Source organism: Protopterus annectens, chromosome 15.part0, assembly GCF_019279795.1.
Source record: "Protopterus annectens isolate FY-2018-M chromosome 15.part0, PAN1.0, whole genome shotgun sequence".
In the NCBI taxonomy this organism is placed as follows: Eukaryota; Metazoa; Chordata; order Ceratodontiformes; family Protopteridae; genus Protopterus; species Protopterus annectens.
Window position 1 is genome coordinate 111,562,097 of NC_056749.1, and position 19,323 is coordinate 111,581,419.

Genomic DNA, 19,323 nt, shown 5'->3' on the forward strand with positions numbered 1-19,323 from the left:
TGCCTTGTCAGATTCGAATCCAGTCACCGGTGGTGTCCCACAAGGATGTGTCCTGGGACCCCCTCTTAATTGGTATTTACTTTTCAGATGTGAAAGCAAACATAGGGGGGTTGTGGCTGACAAAGTTTGCAGATGACTGCAACCTAGGCACCATAGTGAATACATCAGCCGGCACACACATACTACAGAATGCCGTCACAAAGGTGGATAGCTGGTGCCAGACGCATGGCCTGAAACTGAATGCAACTGATGTGTATTCATCCCCTTTGGGAGGAACGAAGTACCCACAGATCAATACATAGACAGCAACCCACTGAGCACAGACAACAAATCAGACACCTGGGGACACATGTAGATAGTGACATCTCTTTTTACACCCCTGTTGCCAAAGTGGTTAGGAAGACTTTCTATCTTGCCCACCTTATCATGGAGGGTTTTCCATCAAGATCATAGGAGGTCATTGTTCCACTATCCTTCTCCCTTATCAGGCCCATGATTGAATACAAAGCCCCATATGGTATGTACCTCGCTCAGCAATTGCAACAGCTGGAGACACCCCAAATGTACCTACCATGAAGATCAGGGTTCTTCAACACATGTCATATGCTTCCAGAATAGAGGAAATCCAGCTTTGTTCAGTGTCATACCGTATACTTACAGGTGACCTATGCCTGACATACAAGACCATGTCCAATCAGGATTTGGTGGACATGCTCCACTGCAAGCAATCCAAATCCACCAGAGCCATGAGAGCTGAGGATTTAAACCTCAGCACATACATGTATAGGACATGCTGGAGGGACAGATTCATAACTCAGAGGCATCTCACACTCTAGCAGAGTATCCCAGTTCATGTTTGACAGAGTCCCTCACTGACTCTCTTCAGGAGACATCTGGACAACTGCATATGAGACGGAGGCACAGACTAGACAGAGGCACAGTCATGTTATTCAATTACGTAAGTGGGTCATAATGTGTCACTACTAAGTCAGAGGCACAATATTCAGAATCTATTCTGTACACTTATTACCACTATAAGGGGTGGCAATAGCCACATCACTATGGCTAGGCTTATACATGCACTAGGGCAGATAGCCTAGTAGTAGACTATGACACTATGAAACACCGGTGTATGTGTAGGTATTGTCAATCAAACACTATGATGTGGTTTGGGGGGCTTGATATCTCCCTGTATTCCAACATTGTTTTGTCTATTCCTTCTAGCATGTCTAGGGATCAGTTGCTAGTGTCCCCTCCTGCTCAGATGGTGAACCTGGGAATATTGAGGCAATGTTACACTTGCCTCATGTACACTGACAACCCTCTCCTTCTCCCATAAAACACACATACATGTGAGAGATGCAACTATATAGCCAAAGTGGAGGCTGAGCTCTCTCAACATAGGACTAGCAAGACCAGAGAGAAGGTGAAGGTAACCACACACATCACAAATCCAGTCTCACATGTCACTATCACAACTTAAGATCATACACATAGACACACAGAGACATACTCGGAGGCTCTGATCAGAATTCTACCAAAACGGCAGTGGCCACCACAGCAGACACTCACACAACTGCCTCCACAGGGCACAGCACATGCAACACATTGACCACAGAGTCGGTGTGAAAAACAGTCACAGCCCTTAAGGCCAAACACAATGCCAGACACACTTGTCATAGGTGACTCTATAGTCAGACACACTGATGTCCCGCTCACCAGATCGGGTACGGAGGAGGTCACAGTAAGCTGCCTATCGGGCACTGGAATCCACCACATAATGCAAGCACTCAGGTCACTCAACTGCAAGTACAAGTCTGACCCAGTCATTATCCATGCTGGTGTGAACGACCTGAGATGTACCTCCCTGGACTACATGGAAAGAGACATAGAGGATCCCTCTGATTATGTAGGCCAGGCAGGTGTGACCCTGACCTTCAGCAGTATCCTACCTTCACCAAGTATGATGCCACATAAACAGAGACAAGATGATCAGCTGTAATATTTTGCTTTAACTATGGTGTCATTCAAAGGGGGTCCAATGTCTGTCTGCCTGGGATGACATGCTGGACAGGCCACGGTGATTTGCAAGGGACGGCTTGCACCTGTCACCCCTGGGCTTCCGGATTTTGGATGATGCTCTTGCCACCCCCATTGTGCCTTTTTTATGCAAGATTCAGATTCTACACCTACCACCCTAGAACACAGTAAAGGAAAGACACTAAGGGTAATGCTGCTCAATGCCAGAGGTCTCAACCTCAAGCTGCACACACTCTATGCCCTTCTCAGTATGTAGCACATTGATGTCTGTGCTGTGCCTGAAACCTGGTTCACAGCTTCTGACAGCACCCCGGCACTATCGGGTGTTACCTCATATCATGCTTCGCACCAGAATCCGGACAACACCAAGAAGGATGGTGGATGTCCATATTCATCAAGGACACCCTCACCTCATGGTTGGTGGCAGCACACGATGCATCGGAGACCATCCAGGTGCCAGTGACCGTAGGCAAGACTGCTCTGCAGTTTGTAGCATGTTACATGCCACCCTCTCAAACTCAGGTACCTCACACAGCTATCCTGCAAACACTGAAGGGGATAAATGTATCTCCAAACACCATCCTACTGGGTGATTCCAACTATCCACATATAGACTGGGATCACTAATCAAGCCACAACACTCTAACACAAAGGTTCCAAGAGTTCATACACTCAAATGCCATGGAACAACTTGGTCCCAATCCCCACAAGTGGAGGCAACATACTAGGACTCATCATCACGAACATGGGGTCACACTGTTCAACACCAGAAGTATACCCATCATTGGTGAGATCAGATCATGGACTGCTCTCAGTGGGAGTCCACATCCCACCCACACCCCAGATAGACAAACAAACAGTGAAGACCTTCTCAAATGCCGACTTCACATTTCTAAGGACTGGTGTGGTCTCTTTCAAGGCCCCCAAGCCAGCGGACACCATTACCCAAGCCACTGTATCACTTAGAAATGCCTTCTACCAGCACCTCCAGGACTGCATGGATCAGGCAATAACAAACAAAACAAAGACTCTTTGTACCACAGGCAAGCATCCAGTCTGGTGGACCCTAGCCATAAACAAGCTCTACAACACAAGGAAGGAGCTACTACGAGATAGAGCGTGCTCCGTAGGAGGGAAGACACCCATGCTCATTGTGAGTAAAACACTGGGTTCCCCATACAATCATCCGAGGCAAGTTTTGAGAGTAAACCCACTCAGGACTCAAGGGACAATCATGAGGCCTTTTTTACCTATGTTTGAAACCTGGGAGGGAACTCCCAGATATGCTCAGAATTAGTTTGGAATGATGTAGATATCACTGCACCTACAGACATTGCCAACATACTGGCTGACAGGTTCAGTGCAGATTTCTCACCCCCCCACCCCCCAACTGGAGGGGTATCTACACCAGAGGATTGTAGCCCCCCAAACATCTCCAATGCTGGGGTGGGAACTGCTCTATCCAAGGCAGAAAACACTTTATCCATGGGACCTGATGGTGTCCCCAGTTGTGTGCTCTATGAACTCAATGAGTAATTACACCCGCAATTAGGGCAGCTGTTTAATCATAGCCTCACCTCGGGATATGTGCCCAAAGAGTGGCATACGGCAATGGTGGACCCACTTCACAAAGGAGGTGCCTCCACTGACCCCGGAAACTACCATCCCATCAGCTTGACAAGCCTGTTCTGCTAAGCTATGGAGAGGATCATAATGGGAATTATAAATGAAGACATAGGGGACCTGCAGACATTGGATCCAATCCAGTTTGGCTTTGTCAAGGGCAGATCATGCCTTTTAAACTTGGTCGACTTTTTCAAGACAGTCACCCAGGCCATTGACGTGGGCAAGGCAGTCCACACAGCCTACCTTGACCTGGCAAAGGCTTTCGACACAATACCCCACTCAGGTATCATTGAAAACATCATCAGCTTAATTGTGAACCCATACATCACAGCATGGGTTGCAAACTGGCTAAGTGACGGCACACACAGGGTCAAAGTTGCTGGTGCCATGTCACACTCCAGAGCTGTCACAAGTGGTGTCCCACAGGGCTCAGTCCTGGGCCCACATTTGTTCAGCATCTACTTTTCGGAAGTACGAGCAAACACAGGAGGATTATGGCTGACAAAGTTTGAAGATGACTGCAAACTGGGAAGCATAGTTGGAAACCCATCTGACACAGACATCCTTCAGAAGGGTCTCATAGACACGGATAACTGGTGCCAGAGCCATGGCCTTACATTAAACACTAAACAATGCATAGCCATACCCTTCAGGAAGAACAAGGTTACCACTGGTTCCCATCTAGGTGGCAATCCTCTAAGCACAGAGGAGGTTATCAGGGACCTGGGCACCCAGGTTGACAGTAATCTTTTGTTTGACACTCACATTGCCAGGGTAGTTTGGAAGACCTTCTACATTGGCCACCTCATCATGCAGGGATTCACATCTAGATCAAGGGAGGTCATTGTTCCCCTGTACTCATCGCTCATCAGACCAATGATTGCATACAATGCCCCATTCAGAATGTATGTGGCCCAACACCTGCGGCAATTGGATGGGCCCACAAATTCCTCAACAGGAGGTGAAAGGGTCTCAAACATATTTCTTATGCTGCCCGACTGAAGGAATTCCAGCTGTATTCAGTCGCTTACCGTCTGCTCAGAGGTGACCTGTGCCTGACATACAAGGCTATGTCCATCCCAGAATTAATGAACATGCTTCACCTCAAGACCTCTACATCCATCAGAACTACAAGGGCAGGAGACTTAAACCTCAACACAGATATTAATAGGATGTGCTGGAGGGACAGATTAATCACCCAGAGAGTCCCTATGCTGTGGAACAACATCCTGGTACATGTGAGGCTGAGCACCTCACTGGCATTGTTCGAGTGAGATCTTGACCAATGGATGGGAGATTGCAGGTATACCCCAGGGATAACCTCAGTATCACTGCTTGACAGAGGCACAGCAAAATAATGGGCATACTATCCATCAAATTGAAGGGGTGGCAGAAGCCACAAAACTCTGGGCTAGGCTTATAAATGCCCTAGGGCAGATAGCCTAGTATGAACCTATGAACATAGGCCTGGGGCAGTTCCTGCTATTAGGACAGTGGTCTGCAGCAAGCTATATAGTAGTATTCAGTTTTAGCCATTGGTTTTTGACCATGGCTATTCCATGTTGCTTCTTGTTGTGGTACAAACATGGGTGTGTGGTTATCCATGCCATTTATTGCTAGTCACCCTCATTTTTATCTTGTTCCATGTTTTTGCACATGTACATCACTGTATGAGGTGTGACCTGGTAGTGTCAGGGTGCTGATGTGGGCTTTGACCCTGTTTTCTATTACAGCACTGATATCTACATTCTCTATACTGTGTGTGTTTACACTGCACGTATCTTGATGTTTATACTTCTGGCATTGGGTAGCATTACATCTAGGTTCCTATCCCTTGTGGTACCCATGAGGTGGGTTTGTGTTTTTGTGGTTTATGATTATTGAGGGTGGATGTTAGTTGGGGTCCTCAGGTGTGCATATGGTACATGATATTACATTACTTAACACATGACATTCATGCCTCAGGTGGTGCTGCAGGGCCCCCTCTGTCGGATGCACATACTACACTCCCTGTACATGTTTGGAAGCAGGTTGTGTCATGTTAGGCATCCCTGTTACTGTATGAGTGAGTCAGAGTGGGTATCAGTCCCAGTGTTCCTACTGACCAAGTGTATGTGCTATGCGTTGCCTCTTTGCCAAGGCCAGGGCATACTGGGCACGCCTCCTTCTGCCTACTGGGACAAGGTCAGGTTGTTCCTCCTCCGAGTCACCCCCTGCCTGTGGTGGCCTTGGCAATGGTGGGGGGATGTTTGGCCCAGCCCTGTGCTGGTCCTGCTGCAGCTGTTTCCGCAGGATCATATTATGTAGCATAGCACATATCATGATCATTTGGGTACATGTAGTTGGTGTGTACTGCAAGGCTTCACCAGATGTGTCCAGACACTGGAACCGTGACTTGAGCAGCCCAAACACACGCTCTATGACATTACGTGTTTGTGCGTGTGCCTCATTATGGCGTTCCTGTTCAGGTGTGTGTGCATTTCTGATGGGTGTCATCAGCCACGGCTCAAGTGCATAACCTGCATCCCCCACTAGGTGTCCGTGTGGGAAGTCCCCATTGGCAGATGATTGGTACAGCTGCGTCAGATGCCAGATATGGGAATCGTGGTAGCTCCCAGGGCAGCCAGCACACACATTCATTATTATGTCCTGGGCATCACACACGACCTGGCAGTTGATGGAGGGGTATCCCTTGCGGTTAATGTAGGCTCTACCCCGCTCACCGGCTGGTGCTTTGATGCGTATGCGCGTGCAGTCTATTGCACCCAGCACCTCAGGGTATCCCGCTATTTGCTGGAAGAGACGCATATTGCTGGCCACAACCTCACGGTCATTAGGGACATATATATGATCACTGACATGTGGTGACATGGCATCCAGGAACTGGTGCAGTACTCTGGAGGCTGATGCCTGTGATATCCCCATCATATCACCAGTTGGTCTCTGGAAGGTACCTGTTGCTAGTATTCTTAGGCCAACACATACCTTGGTTTCCACTGGGATGGGTTCCCCTCTGCTGGTTCTGTGTGTGAGACGTGGCCTGCACAGCTCAACAATCTGCTGCAGAAGGTCTCTGTCCACTCTGTAGCGCTCTATCACCAGCTCATGTAACCCATGGTAGGTGACCCTGGGCCTGTATACTCTTCTCCTTCTCCTCACTCTGGGTTGTCTGTCAGCATCTGCATTGTCACCACCCTCAGCAATTCGCCTATGCCTGATTATAATAGCTATGGCAGCCCCTAGCATTTCTGCTCTGAGTTCAGTTTTTTTCAGTTTTCAATTCTGATAGCTTAGTTTCTGGCAGTATCTCTTGTGAGAAACAGCCTGCACTGCTCTTTGCAGTGTTTTAAGTGCTGGGTTGGGCTTCTAGTCTGCCTGTGTAATTGCCTGCTTCTACTTGTTTCCACCAATTAACTCCAGCAGTATCTTCTGGCAGTTTCCCTGTATTGTAGTTGTTTCCTGTTTCCTCTATGTTTCCTGAGGAGGAGCAATGTGCACACCAGCTTAAACACGCTCACAGTCACTTAAACGCGCGCACACATTCCTACACGGTGTTACACGCGCGCACACATCCTTACACGGTGTGAGCTTGGCTGATTCATGTTAAAACGCACGCACACTGCCTTACACACGTGCACGCCTGCGCAAACCGTTGTAAACGGTTTGCAACACGCTCCATGTTGAACCTGCCTTACACGCGCGCATGCACGTATTTCAAGAAACTTTGAGTGTAGGGATAGCGTATACCCTCAATTTCTTGACTTTCCTAGTGTTCTGTTGGGACACACCTCCCTCCCTGATGTCTGTCTGTCATCTGTTACCTTACATTGCCCTCCAATCTGGTACATTTATTACTATCCTTCCCCCCCATGATGTCACCTACCTCTTACTCTGTTCCTCCCCCTTCTCTAATTCTTACACTACTCAGAAAGTGCTCATTACCTATGTGGCAGTGTGATTCAGTATTGTAACCCTCATTTACATAGGATTGCCTAGTAATGCTTAGTTACATGTCTTACACGGAGCTTCCCCCCCTTGACAACCACTAAACGGAGGCCATATTGTTTTTGGTCTGCAAGTCCCCATTGACATTCCATGTAATACATAAATCCCACAATTGTGGGCTTATAAGCTTCGGTTTTAAGTTTTAGGTAGCGCACCCTGTTTGCACGGGTGTGCGCTGCAGTTAAACCCAGAAATCCCGTGGGAAAAAAAAAAAAGTTATATAACTTATTTTTGCAACAGGTTTTCATGCCAATGGCCACATATTTGGCCATTGGCATGCTTAATGAAACATATGCACCCTTTATTTGGAGCTGACATCACTCCATTTTTAATTTTGCAGAAATGTACTCAGTTGTCAGCTGAGTACATTTCTGCAGCTAACACGTCCGTTACACGGACTGGTTTCGGCTTCGTGGATCGCTCAAATACCTCATTTGCATATCTTTAAGCTGCAAATGAGGTATTGAGCATTTCCACGCCCAGTCCGTGTAAGAGACGTGTTAGCTGTCTCTTACACGGAGATTTGGGCTGTTCCTGAATCGGGATGCTTACACTACTCTTGAACTCCGTGTAAGCCTTCCTGAATCTGGCCCATAGAGTTTAGAAGAGAGAACAAATCAACAACATACTCAAAGACAGATGTGATAAAATCATTGCGTAGTATCAGAACAGATCAGGATTTATTGTGTACTATCGCAAATAAACTAAAAATATCAGCACAGACAGAAAAGCTTAGATATGGAGATAAATATAAAGGAAAAGTACAAAATAAGCAATTTATTGATCACCCAAAACAGTTTTTATAGAGAACTGGAAAACATGACAAAAGGAATTGAAACACCACCAAAAAAGAAGAAATAGATACATTTTGGAGATATATCTATGAAGATTATGTGGAACATAAGGATGCTAAATGGATAGAAGAAAGAATAAGAATTTCAAATGTACAGAATGTGAAATAGGATGAAGTAATGGCCAGAGCCATTGAAACAAAGTTAAGAAAAGCTCGTAATTGGAAAACCCCAGACCCAGATGCAGTACTTAACTTCTGACTAAAAGTATTAACATCTTACATGAAGATTTAGCCATGGGTAAGAACTATTTATATGCACAACTACAAGTGGTCAAAACTTTTTCAGATGATATAAGAATGTCATTTGGTCTTGATAAATGTGCAAAAGCAACCTTTAAAGCAGGAAAGCTGCAGCACCAAGAAAACATCATTTTTGGGACAGGAATGTGATATAAAAGAACTTGAGCAAGAGGGAATGTATAAATACTTGGGAATTGATGAAGGATCAACAATAAAACATGAACAAATGTGAATAAAACTTAGTAAGGAATATTTTAGAAGATTTAAATTAATACTGAAAGCAGAACTAACATCTAGGAACAAAGTCCAAGCTATACACCAATGTGCTCTTTCTATCCTAACTTATGGCTTGGATTGACTGACGTGCCCCAAAAGGTATTGGGTAGGTTGGACAGGAAAACAAGAATGATGCTTCATGTTCATCAAATAATTTATAAAAATCAGTGCATACAAAGACTATATATTCTGAAGGAGGTATGGGCCTCCTTGAAATTGATTACATATCTTGATCTGCAGTTGTGGGACTGCATACATATCTGCTGACCTCACAAGATCCAAACATAGTGAAAGTTTTGAAAAATGAGGAGATAAGTCTAAAATGACTTCCCTGCTTAGTTTAGCAGAAGCATATCAGCGTCAAGTGGAAATGGAGATCAAACCAGAAGTAGATAAAAATCAGGCAGCAAATGAATGTGCCAAAGAAAGAACATAAGGTGAAGGATCAGATAAAAAGGCAAGAAATGTGGAAAATGCATAAATATAGTTGCAAGTACAGAAAACTCTTTGAACAACCTCATGTTGATCAGGATCAAATGCAGGAATGGTTAAGGAAAGGTGGATTTAAAGTAAAAGATAACAGGTTAATATTGGCGGCCCAAGATAGTGGACTACATACACAGTTTACAAAGTTCATTGAACAGTCGGAGAAACAGATAAAAAGTTGTGTCTTACCATAACATTCCATCTGTATTGTTGATCCTCGTTCAGTCATTACATACGGGTATCGGTTCCGACCTCGGAACCAAGCCGGCCATTTTCCAAGCTCGTGTCAGCTACAAACTCTCGACCTAAACTCTTACCCAGAATTTCCCTCTCCCTGTTACCTCAGATTGAGTTTGCAAGTCAAAGGAAGGTAGAGGCTACCTCTGGTCAAATGACCTAAGAGAACCGGATGGTGAGATCCACTAGAAGCCACAGGAGGGGGATGGAGGGAGGGTCGTAATGACTGAACGAGGATCAACAATACAGATGGAATGTTATGGTAAGACATAAATTCTTTATCTGATATTGTTAATCCTCGTTCATTGCTTACGTACAGGACAGATTCCCCAGCTACCTCTATTCTTGGGAGGATCTTATGGAAGGATATTCCTGAGCACCATAGACCCAAAAGATGCTCTTCCCCTGGAGGCCAAATCCAATTTTTAATGATTGATCAAGGTATGAGGCATAGCCCAAGTTGCAGCAGCACAGATGTCATGTAAAGAAGCTCTGGCATGGAAAACAGCAGAAGTTGCCACCGACCTTGTCAAATGAGCCTTCATGGTAGTAGGCAATGGAATATTACATTGTGTATAAATGAAGGTCACACAGTCCTTCAACCATCTAGCCAATGTGACCTTAGCAACTGCAGATCCTAATCTAGAACCAGAATAGGCCAAAAATAACTGGTCAGATTTACGAAAGGACTTAGTCCTGTTCAAGTAGAAACAGATTTGCCTATGAATATCTAGTGTATGTAGGCAATACCCTCCTCTATTTGAATGAAAACTGGCAATTCAATGGTTTGATTAATAGACATTTCATAGATCACTTTTGGCAGAAAAGAAGGGTTAGTTCTCAAAGACACTCTGTCTCTATGAAAGATCAAGTATGGACTTTTAATGCATAATGCTTGAAGCTCAGAGATACGTCTGGCAGACATAATGGTGACCAGAAACAGGGTTTTCCATGACAAAAATTTGAGGTCGCACGAAGAGGCTGGTTTGAAGGGGGGCATAGTCAGAGCTTGTAGAACTAATGACAGATCCCAAGGTTACATAGGTTCTCTAAAAGGGGGTCTCAAATGATTCACACCTTTAATGAAGGTCTTGCATAATTTGTGTGACATTAGAGAGGAGTCTTGGACACCTTCATGGAAGTTAGAAATTGCAGCCAAATGAACTCTAATGGTAGAGGTCGACAAACCCAATTGAAATAGCTCAGCCATATACTCTAGGACAACCGATACTGGTGCTGAGAAGGGAGCTACTTGTTTTCCTTTCAACCAACAGGTAAACCTTTTCCACTTGCCTAGATAAGTAGTTCTAGTGGAACACTTATGAGATGCAATAAGAATGTCACGCACTGGTGAAGCAAGATCGTTCTGCCTGGCAATCAAAGGAACTGGAGGAGCCAAGCTATGAGCTTCAGGCTGTTCAAGTTGGGATGAATCAGGTTCTGTGGGTGTGAGATCAACTTCAGGGTTGGACGGAGAATCCATGGTTGATCTAGCAGGTGAGGCTAAAGGAAGGGGAACCAGATCTGATGAAGCAAATATGGTGCTACGAGGATCACCTAGCTTTTCAACCGAGCTTTCTTCAGAAACTGGGGAATGAGGGGAAAGGGTGGGAATGCATAAAGAAGACCCAAGGGCCAATCATGGACTAGAGCGTCCCTGGGTGATTGTCCCAGAGGGGGAATCAGGGTGAAGTAGTTGCTGCATTTGTAATTGGCTGGGGATGCAAAGGGGTCACAGCAAGGACAGCCCCAGCGGTGGAAGATCTCCGCCGCCATCAAGGGATTCAGGGGACCACTCATGAGGTTGTAGGATGCACCTGCTGAGTCTGTCTGCTATCACATTGGAACTCCCGGTAATGTGCGTTTCTAGAAGAAAGCGGTTGGTAGCTATTACCCATTGCCATATCCTCATGGCCTCTCGACATAGGGAGTAAGATTTGGTTCCACCTTGTTTGTTGATGTACCAAACAACCGCCATGTTGTCTGACTGAATCGCAATCATCCCAGACAGCAGCAGTTGATGGAATGCTTGCAACGCTAGAAGCACTGCCCTCAGCTCTAGAACACTGATATGCAATTGGGCCTCCAACTCTGACCAAGTGCCTTGGACTGTTTGTCCCTGACATAGCCCCCCCACACACCATCAGGAAAGCATCCATGGTCACTGTGGCCTTGGGCTGCTGGGGGGAGAATGGGCGAGACCATTGTGACGGGTCGTGGGACATCCACCAATTTAAATCCTGTTTGCACCTGTAAGTTACTCGAATCTTGGCTGAAAGAGGATACTGAAAGGGATACCACTGAGTTAGCAGTAGTCATTGTAGAAGCCTCATGTGAAACCTGGCTAGGGGAACAATGATGATAGAGGCTGCCATGGAATCCAAAAGCTGAAGGATGGAGTGAGCTGTGGATTTCAAGGATTGGGACCAGTTGTTACTTTATCCTTAGAATTCTGTGCTCTGGCGAGGATGCTCTGCAATTCTTTATGTCCAAGACAACCCCTATGAACTCTGTGGATTGAGATGGGGTGAGGTTTGATTTTTGCCAGTTTATGGTTATGCCTAGCCTTTGTGTAGTGAGGAGGGATTATGCCAGGGCTTTTTGCAATAGATGCCTGGTGGGGGTGGAGATAAGTCAGGTATGGAAACACCTGGAATCCTTGTAGTCCCAAGTGAGCTGTGACAACTGCCATGCACTTTGTGAACACTCTGGGGGCTGTAGAGAGTCCGAAGGGCAGCACTCTGAAATGGTAGTGACTGGCTTCTGCACAGAAGCACAGAAATCTTCTTGATGGCCTGTCCACTTTTATGTGGTAGTAGGCATCTTGAAGGTCTACCGAGCCCATCCAATCATCTTTTTCCAACAACGGGAGGATAGACTGTATTGTGACCATCCGGAATTTTTGTACTCTCACAAACTTGTTCAATACACTGAGGTCCAAGATTGGCCTCCAGTCCATGGTTTTCTTTGGCACCAAAAATAGTCTTGAGTAGAATCCGGATCCTATCTGGTCTGGGGGGACTACTACTGGATGACATTTTTTCTTAGCAGCTTTTCTATTTCTAGTGCTGCTACTTCCTTTGACTGGGTGGAATGTCGGGAAGGTTTTTTGAAGAAACAGGAAAAGATCAAAGAGAATATGATAACCTCTGGTTATAATCCTTTGTACCCATGAATCGGTGGTGATGGTTAGCCAGGCAGAAGGGTACAAGGAGAAACGACCCCCAACCACCTCCAGAGGAAAGGGGTTGGGCCGCTCTTCAGGAGTGCTGGTAGGGTTGGCCAAAGAAAGAGTCTCTGGGACCCCAGTTACGTGGACCCCCTCTGCCCCAAAAGGAGCATCTTCCCTGTGCGTTGCCCCCTCTGCCTCTAGGGGAAAACTCGGCCTGTGTGCCACGGAAAAGACCCTGGGATTTTTTAAACCAAATTTTCCCACTCTTTTGGTTTTGGGAGAAAGCACGTTGAGGGGAAGAGTAACGGACACCTATGGCAGAAAGGGTCTGACCGTCCTGTTCACATCTGGCCAGTGTGCTTTTAACTTTGGGTCCAAATAAAGAAGAGGACTCCACAGGGGCATTAAGGAAGGAAGCCTTAAAGGGTTCCGCAAAATCACACAAGTGCATCCAGGCATGTCGTCTTAAGACCACAGCTGAACCCGCCACTCTAGCTGCTCCTTCTGATGTGTGAGATATCAGTCGCATGGAGGAGTTAGATATTGACTCAATGGTGGCCAGCTGAGAGGCCACTTTGTCTCGGACCTCATCAGACACGGCACCAGACAAGGTTTCAGAGAGCTCGGAAATTAGATCCCTTTGAAGCCTTGTAAAGTGTGCCATATAATTCAGGGACCTGATAGCAAAGGTCACTGATGCGAAGGTGTGCTTCCCTATCCTGTCCAGGGCCTGGGACTCCTTGTTGGGTGGGTGGACAGTCTGGCTTTTCTCTTCTGCCAGATCCTTTTTTGTTGCGGCCACCACCACCAGGGCATCCACCGGGAGACCTTTCGACCAGTGAGGGTCCATGGCAGGAGGGGATAAAATTTTGTCTGGCCTCTGGGGAATAGCCTCTACAGTGTCGGGAGCCTTCCATGCATGCTGCACAATGAGCCGGACAAGCTCATCAGCAGGTGGAGTAACCCAGGAGGTAGGGGGCCAGGTGTGAAAAGCCTGTAGGAACACAGACTCCTCAGAGGTTGGATTAGAGGGTTGCCAGTCACCTCTCTGCTTAAGGATTTTGAGGATATCACCAAAGGATACCTCAGAGGGTGACCAAGGGGATCCGTCCTCATCATCAAAGTCTGTGTCCTCGGTGAGAGACTCCTCAGTGGAGTCCATGTGCTTCCTCTTGCATGAACTTTTCCGGTGCACTTCCTCAGAGGGAGAAGCTGGGGAAGGCAGCAGAGAAGGGGTTTCCTGTGGGAAGTTGTCCGGAGGCACTTGTGCCTGGTGTCCACTAGGTGCGACTTGTGAAAACAATGTACCAGAGGAGGGTGGGGGAATAGACAGCACAGTATCACCAGTAGAGGCCGGAGCCTTCTCCATAAGCTGGAAGGCTGTTCCACCTGAAGAGGGATGGATGTCCAGAATAGGGATCACCCTTCCCCTAGGCATCCCAGTTTGCCTACTTGGAGTCCCCAGATGGCTGTGGAGAAGCAAATCATCCTGGGTCATAACAAAACTTTGCCATGAAGGCAACTGCAGTTCCTTAGTGAGATCCATAAAGGTAACTGCAGAGGGGGAAGCCTGTGCTATCTCCGAGGACTTCAACAGCAATGAAGGAGGAAAATAAGAAGGGGTCTTCGGAAATGGGTGGTCACCTCCCAAGGAAGGATATGTCCTGGGTGGTGGAATAGCTCTGGCCAACAGTACTTGATCCACAAGACACAACACATCATGTTCGGAGAGGCTTCTGGTGGACCTCACGGAGACAGAGGGAGAGACAGGCTTGTCTATAACTGCAGCAGGCTCAGTGCCTAACTCTTCGGTCTGCACCGAGAATAACAGTGCTGGAAGATACTTCACTAAGAATGCCTGCACCAAGGAAGTCATCGGTGCCGAGGTCACGGTCTGCACAGACACACGCTTTGGTGCTGAAGTAGAGGATGTTGGTACCGAGGCCGGAACCGACAAAATGGGTGTCATCAGCTGAGGTGTCGGTTCCAAGAGAAGTGCCGGAACCGAAGTAGTCAAGGTCTGTGTTGACTGAGAGATCAGTGCCAATAGAGAAGCAGTAAAGATCTGCACCAAGGAGCACCTTGGTGCCGATATAGTGAAGGCTGCAGGAGAAGCTGGAGCTGAAATTACCAATGGAGCTGAAGGTTTAGGCACTGAAAGCGCAGGGGCTGACTGGGTGTGCTCAGGAGTGGAGACTTTGGCCGTTTTTGGTTTTGGTTGGCGGGAGTCCCCTGCCAGGGACAAAGGCAAAGATTTAGCCTTAGAAGGTACATCCAACAACTTTTTATGGGTTCTAGGAGGGGTTGAGACCTCTGATCCTGAAATAGCCTCTGAAAAGGGAGATTTGAGAAGTCCCTTCAACATCAACTTATTTTTCCTTTCTAATAGAGTCCTATTAGAAAATTTTTCACAAATAGCACATGGAGCATCAACAGATAAATGGGGAGCCCCCAAACAATAAATGCACAAAGTGTGTGCATCAGAGGTAGGGAATTTGTGTCCACAGTCAGAACACCTTTTAAACCCCGGACTACCTATCTTATCAGCCATAATATATAAAAAGGGATAGCAGAAAGGGTACCAACAATGGTACTAAAGAATACCCAAAGTTATGAGGAGAAAATTACCAATGATGGTAGTAGAGAAAATACCTCGCTGTAAAGGAAGTAAAAAAGAAGAGGAAACCTGACAAAACAGAGTCGCTAGATGTGATAGGATAAGAGGCAAAGAAATATAAAGTTTTCTAAGAGAAAAGTTTATGTAAAGAGTATTTAACAACAAATAACGGCACTTAGCTCAGGAGAAGTAGCTTGACATGACTGAATGGCAACCCGGAAAATGAAATCTAAGGTAACAGGGAGAGGGGAATTCTGGGTAATAGTTTAGCTCGAGAGTTTGTAGCTGATGCGAGCTTGGAAAATGGCCGGCTCGGTTCCGAGGTCAGAACTGATACCCGTACGTAAGGAATGAACGAGGATTAACAATATCAGATATGTAGGTTTTGTAAAACAGAATTGGAAACAGTCATACATCTTGATGCTGGTTGTGATATACTATTGGCAGGACTGTATACTGAAATTCATAATAATGTAGCAAGATTGCTGCCTTGAGGACTGTGCAAACATTATAATATTAAAGTAGATGAAAAACACTGGAAACATAAGCCACAAAGCATCATAGACAATGATGAAGTTTATATCACATGGGATTATCTATTATCAACAGTTCAAAAAATAGATCCAAGAAAACCAGATACAGTCATCCATGAAAATGATCCATTGATCATTGACATTTCCACACCCAGTGAATATAGTGTCTTAAGTACAGACACACACAAAGTCATAAAATACCAAGATTTGCAGGCAGAAATGAGGGCAATGGGGAAGAAAGATAACCAGACAGTATAGCAGTAATAGGAGCAATGGGTCTTATAAAAAATAACTTGCAATCATACTTTGATATGTTATCGACACATGTCATTTTGTACAAATTGCAGGAGTCATTACTGGGCACATTGAGTGTGCTGTGAACACTGACATCAGTGTTTGAAACAATACTAATTTCATGAACTTTAATCATACTTTGACTTAGGAATGGGGTCCATTCCTGTCATGATATTAGAAATCCAAAGGACTTTCCCTTCAAAAGTTATTATTTACTCAGTTGATGATATTTAATAATGCGTATTATACGCGTCTCACTTTACATAAATTTAACTCAAAAAACTCACCCAAATGCCCATATTGTATAGATCAAACGGCTGACCTTTTACACATGTTCTGGAGTTGTAAATGTATTTTTAAACTCTGGAATTCTTTTGAATTCCAACTACAAAAAATGGGATATCAACAGTCTATACTTTTTTGGGAGTTTATGATTCTGCATATTCCACCAACTAATTTGGATAGATCCCAAAGGATCATACTCGTAAATATCTTTTTGTTAATGAAGCTATATATAGCTACAAATTGGCTGAACCCATCCCAGACTTCATGAGAAAATTTCAAGAGTGTAGCGATAAAACATATCTTAGCACATAAATGATTAATTAGTGATCATAAGAAAAGTGTAAATAATACAAAAATATGGGAGCAAATCTTTAACATTGTCTTAGCTTAAGATTCCATTCCACTTTTCTCCGGGAAGTAGACTAACTATCGAGTTGTCTATAGATAAGTATTATACTGATACTAGATTTTTTATTCTTTTTTTTTTTTTCTCTCTGTAATATCTATTTAGAAGTGTATAGTTATGTATAATGACTCTATGTAACTGTTGGAAGCATTCATGTATATATTGTAAATAGGTTGTAGTATTGTATTAATATTTAGCATAAAAAGAAAAATAAAGAATTATTGAAAAAAAAAAAAAAGAAAGAAATCCAAAGGACTTGGAAAATTTTAAAAAGCTACCCTTAAGCTTTGGAAGCTGGCTGACTGTTACATCCTAGACAGGATATAACCCATATAGCTTAGGTTACTGCATCAATGATCAAATGATAAACACTATGGCTTAAATCTGGTAAAGCTGCTGGGCACATTCAGGCAAAAAGTCATGATGGTCAACAACAGAAGTTGCAAAGGTATGATGATTTTTAAGTACACAGTATCAGATATGCAATGAGGCACTCTTAGTAAACATGTCAGGCTGAAGCACAGCAACATCAGAATGAACCTTCTTCATCTAAACATTACTCAAATGATCCACTACCAGACATGACTAAACTCCCCAGAGTACTTTCACTATCAACAGTATACTGCGTCACATACCTAGCTATGGGATATCTGTATCCCCCTTTTATTAGCAAGAGGAGACTCCTTTCTATATATCTATACCATGTACATTTAGACTTTTTTTCCCCAATGGCTATGTTTATGAATACAGCTAGTGAGTCACTGGACTATTAAATAGTCAACGCTAAAAAGAATCCATTCCATGGAACTTTAATTGTAAGAATGTAGTCTTTGTATTCAAATAGATTCTTGATAAGTGAGTGTAGCATTGAATCTAATGAAGAGTAACAGTAATACCATTTCAGTGAGCACTGTGGAAGGAAGATTATAACAGTGCAGCAATAGTTACACACACACCACTGCAGCTGAATATTTTCTTAAAGCTTCTGACAATTCCTTACCGAATCAGTTTGCCTAAAACTCTGTCACACATGCTCTGGTAGTTTCTCTAAATGTCCAAGGTTTCAACTAAATGGCTGCATATATTTATCATCCTGTAATATAACATCTCAGGTTTCAGATTTAATCAATTACAGCCATTTGGCACTGTGACTGGCTCAAAACTTTGATCCAGCGTTATAAGGACACTTCTCCTCCTTTAACGACACATTTGTGTATCCTTGCTACAGCTTCGTATTCAGTTTTCTCAGTACAAGTTCCACTCCAGCATTTTAAATGCACAATTGCTGTTGCAGCCATAATACTCCCACACAGATGAAAAAAATATTTTATCAGTACTGAACTTCAAAAGTTTTATTGCCAAGCACTTTTTGCCTAACAATGCAAACAGGACTTCATACGAAATAACCTGAAACAGTTGGTGAAATAATTTAAATATCCTCACAATAAAATGTCAATTAATTCAACAAACTTAAAATAACTGATGAAATGATAAAAACTTTCTCATAATCCAATTTTCAGTATTATAGCTGCAACAACAATTTTGTGTTTAAAGTTTGGCTAAATGTTTGCTGATTCCTGTGGTGATTTTGGAGTTTTTTGCTCTCCAGGAATCCCTCTGTTCAAAACTAACTTAACTTCATAAAACGATCTGAAGAAAGTACAATTCTGTAAGTAACTTACCTTAATTGTAGAGTTTTTAATAGATAACCATTGCAGTATTCTTAATACATGGGAATTTCCCTGCATAGGTCCCATCCATCCTGCCAATCTCATAAAGCTCAGCTTACTTCTCCGTGATCCTTATGCCTGCCTTTGTCATACATCAGTGTGCTGTTCTAGGAGATATATATGCCCTTGCTAACTTCAGAGCTTTCTTGCTCTAAGTTAAATACTAAACTGATTTCCTAAAGAAATAATTGAATGATGAAAAAATATTAAAAGTGGGTGGATTTTGAGAACATAGGACATTTAAATAAGAGAAAAAAAGAAGTTATGTACTCACTATAACGTTCCACGTGAGTTGTTCATCTCGCCTTCATTCTTACTGATGGGTTCGGAGCTGATCCTCGGCTCCAACTCAGCCAACTGCAAAATCTCAAGGTCTTTAACCAGCTCGAGGCCAACTCCCTATCCCATGATGCACCCTGATCTTCCCTCAGATCTTGTTTGCTGCCTGACTACTTAGTAGTATAAATATGCCATTCAGAGACCTGGATAAGAGACAATGCACCATATAAGAAAGATGACGGAC